Raw genomic sequence first — 4,727 nt, forward strand, 5'->3', positions numbered from 1 at the left:
CCTTTAAGGTTATTGCTCCTGGTAGGTTGGCCATGTTCTAGTGGATGTCCACATGGACCATGAGTTTATGAGCAGGACAATTTGGACTCCAGGAGATTAGAAAAACAAGAGACATGAAGTTGGAAGAGAGTAGAGACTTAGGGATTGAATCTTGTGGGATGTTAAAGAGTATGGAAGTAGATATGATCAAAATGCATTATTTGTATGTATGATATTCTCAATAATAATGTTGTTTAAAAAGAATACCAAAAATATCAATAACAATAAATGCTGCCATGGATGTGGCAAAAGAGAAACCCTAATACACTGTTGGTAGGAATATAAACTAACACAGCCACACTGGGAATCAGTCTGGAGCTTCCTTAAAAAATGAAAATCAGGGCTAAAGAGATGGCTCAGTGGTTAAAAACAGTTGCTTTTCCAGAGAAGCCACGTTTGATTCTTAACATAAACACGGTGGCTTGTAACTGTCTACAACTACAGTCCTAGGAGATCTGATGCCCTCTTCTGGCTTCCATTGGTACCAGGCATGCATGTGATGAACAGGCATATATGCAGGCAAAATGCTCAGACATATAAATAAATAGAATTTAATCTTAAAAATCTAAAGATAAAACTATTATATGACTTACCTATACCATTCCTGGACTCTATACTCTATGACAGGGATACTTGAATAACCATGTCATTGCTGCCCTGTTCACAATAGCAAGGAAGTAGAACCAGCTTACATGCTAATGGAAGCAGAAGCAGACACCCACAGCTAAACACTGAACTGAACTCCTGGAATCCAGTTGCAGAGAGAGGAGTGATGACCACAAGGGTCAAGACAGGCTGAAGAAATCCACAGAAACAGCTGAGCTGAACAAGGGTGATCTCATGGACCCCAGACTGACAGCTGGGGAACCAGTATAGGACTAATCCAGACCCCCTGAACATGGGTACCAGTGAAGAAGCTTCAGCAATCTATGGGGCCTCTGGTAGTGGATAAGTATTTATCCCTAGCATACACAGGTGCTTTGGGAGCCCATTCCACACAGGGATACTCTCCAGTCTAGACACATGGCGGAGGGCCTAGGCACTGCTCCAAATGATATGACAGACTTTGAAGAGCCCCCATGGAAGGCCTCACTCTCCCTGGGGAGCAGAAAGGGAATGTGATAGGGGGTTGGTGGGGGCCAGGGAAGGAGGGGAGGGAGAGGGAACTGGGACTGACATGTAAAACAAACTTGTTTCTAATTGAAATTAAAAAATAGAAAAAACAATTCCCAGTCCATCACTGAAGGAAGCCAGGGCAGGAACTCAAGGCAGAATCCTGGAGGCAGGAACTGATGCAGAGACCATGGGGAAACATTGCAGGCTAGCTTGCTCTTCATGGCTTGCTCTTCCTTCCTCCCTCCTTCCCTCCCCCTCCCTCCCTCCTTCTGTCCCTCCCTCCCTCCCTCCCTCCCTCCCTCCATCCTTCCCTCCTGCCCATCTGTCTTTCCTTTTCTTTCTTCCTTGCTTTTTTCCTTCCTTCCTTCCTTCCTTCCTTCCTTCCTTTTTTTTGAGACAGAATTTCTCTGTGTAACAGTCCTGGCTGTCCTGGAACTCGCTTTGTATACCAGACTAGCCTCAAACTCACTGAGATCCACCTGCCTCTGATTCTCAAGGGTTGGGTTAAAGGTGTGGGCCACCACTGTCTGACTCTCAACTTGTTTTCTTATACAACCCAGAAGCACCTGCCCAGATGGTGTATTATGCACAACTTGCAATGAAAAAATTTAATTAATAAAGTCAATTAATTTTAAAATATCTAAAGTTATAACCACCATACAGTCCAGCTATAATGCTATTTGGTGTATACCTGAAGTCAACAAACTTCAGAAATAATTGCATATTCATGTTTATTGCTACACTATGTAAAATAACTGAAAAATACAATCAACCAGGATATTCATCAATAAATGACTAGAATGAAATTGTGGTACATAATCTGGAGGCAGAACAAAGCATCCAGCATCGGCCGCCATTCCTGCCTTGCCCCTGTATCCTCCAGGAGAGAGAAGAGGATACAGCCTTGAACCCATACCCACCAGGAGAGGGAGAGACCCAAACTCTACCCACTGGGAAAAGAGATGGGAAGACGACAGTATAAGAACACATTCGACAACAGAAAGACTTAAATGACACCACCAGAGTCGGAATTCTACACCAGCAAGACCTAAACAGCCCAAACCAGGTGAAGCAGAAGAGAATGACCTTAAAAACAACTTCATGAAAATGATAGAGGCCCTCAAAGAGGATATGAGACCAAAGGATCCAATTAAAAGGTGGGGTACAGAACTAAACAGAAAATTATCAATAGAGGAGTCTAAAATGGCTGAAAGGCACTTAAGAAATTGCCAAACATCCTTAGCCTTCAGGCAAATGCAAATCAAAACAACTCTGAGATACCTGTCAGAATGGCAAAAACCAAAAACACCAATGACAGTTTATGCTGGAGAGGATGTGGAGAAAGGGGAGTGCTTCTCCACTGCTGGTGGGAATGCAAACTTGCACAGCCACTTTGGAAGTTAGTATGGTGGTTTCTCCGGAAAATGGGAACCAGTCTACCTCAAGATCCAGCAATTCCACTCTTAGGCATATACCTCCAAGGATGCACATTCATACAAGGACATTTGTTCAACTATGTTCATAGCAGCATTATTTGTAATAGCCAGAACCTGGAAGCAACCTAAATGTCCCTCATACAGAAAATGTGGTAGATTTACACAATGGAGTGCGTACTACTCAGTGGAAAAAAATAGGAATCTTGAAATTTGCAGGCAAATGGATATAACTAGAAGAAATCATCCTAAGTGAGGTAAACCAGTTACAGAAAGACAAACATTGTATGTACACACTCATATATGGGTATTAGACATAGAACAAAGGATTACCAGCCTACAATCCACACCTCTAGAGAAGCTAGGAAACAAGGAGGACCCTAAGAGAAACATACATGGTCCCCCAGTGAAGAGGGAAGGGACAAGATCCCCTGAACAAATTGAGAGCATGAGGGAGGGAGGTATAAGAAAGAGGAGTGCAGAACATGAGGGATCAGGAAGGTTGAGTGGGGAGAGGAATAGAGGAGAGCAAGAAAAGAGACACATCAATAGAGGGAGCCACTATGGGTTTAAAGAGAAATCTGGCACTTGGGGATTGTACTGAGATCCGCAATGATGACCCCCAAATAGGAATCTAAGCAATAGTGGAGAGGCTACCTTAAATGTCCTTCTCATATAATGAGATTGATGACTAACTTATATGCCATCCTAGAGCCTTCATCCAGTAGGTGTTGGGAGCAGAAACAGAAACCAACAGCTAAGTACTAAGCCAAATTCCTGGAATCCAGTTTCAGAGAGGGAGGAGTGACGAACAAAGGTGTCAAGGCCATCTGGGAAACCCCACAGAAACAACTGACCTGAGCAAGTGGTAATTTATGGACCCCAGTCTGACACCTGGAGAACCAACATAGGACCAAACCAGGTGCCCTGAACGTGGGTGTCAGCTAGGAAGCATTGGGCAGTCCATGGGGACTCTGGCAGTAGAACCAGGATGTATCCCTAAATGCACAAATGGACTTCAGGGGCCCATTCCCCATGGAGGGATACTTTCTTAACCTAGACAGGGGAGGGCCTAGACCTTGCCCCAAATGACTTGACAGATTTTGAGGATCCCTCATGGAATGCCTTACCCTCCCTGGGGAGTGGATGGGGGATGGAATGGAGGAGTTAGTGTGGGGCTTTGGGGAATGGGAGGGAGAGGGAACTGGTATTGATTTGTAAAATTAGAATGTTTCTAATTTAAATAAAATTTATATAAAAAAGAAATTGTGGTACATATATACAAAGGTATTTTGTTTGACTATACAAAATGAAATGGTAGTTCAGAAAATAGACGGAAGTAGAAATCATGTTAAGCAAAAGAAGCTAAGTTCAAAACAACACATGGTGCATATTTTCTCTCATGAAACTCCTAAAATTATTTATTATTTATTTATTTATTTATTTTGGTTTTTCGAGACAGGGTTTCTCTGTATTGTTTTGGAGGCTATCGGTCCAGCCCGGCCTCGAACTCACAGAGATCCGCCTGCCTCTGCCTCCCGAGTGCTGGGATTAAAGGCGTGCGCCACCACCGCCCGGCTTATTTATTATTACTAATCATTATTATTTGTTTTTTTTTTGAGACAGGGTTTCTCTGTGTAGCTTTGGAGCCTGTTCTGGAACTCGCTTTGTAGACCAGGCTGACCTTGAATTCACAGAAATTCACCTGCCTCTGCCTCTCAAGTGCTGGGATTAAAGGTGTGTGATACTACCACCTAGTGAAAATTCTAAATTTACAAGTGTGTGCATATATATTATACTATAGAGTTATGCGGTGTGGTTATCCTAGCACAAGTTATCAGAAGGTAAGAGAGTTAGATTGTGTGCTTAAAGTCAGTTTAAAGTTATGAAGCAGTTCTAAGCTAGGGATGTCTGTTTCAAGCAAGAAAACACAAGGTAAATACTTGAAGATACTGGTTCTGGATGGCAATTTCTTAAATAGGACACTCAAGGCAATTAAATAAAATAGACAGATGGAATTATAAAAATGAAAGCTGCTTCTTTACAAAAAACTAAGCAGCCACCAAAAATAAGATACACCTACAAAACAAAAGGCACACAACAAGAAAACATGGAGTTCATTTTGTGTTGGCCAACTAC

This window comes from Mesocricetus auratus, unplaced genomic scaffold (assembly GCF_017639785.1).
Source record: "Mesocricetus auratus isolate SY011 unplaced genomic scaffold, BCM_Maur_2.0 Super-Scaffold_100003, whole genome shotgun sequence".
NCBI lineage: Eukaryota > Metazoa > Chordata > Mammalia > Rodentia > Cricetidae > Mesocricetus > Mesocricetus auratus.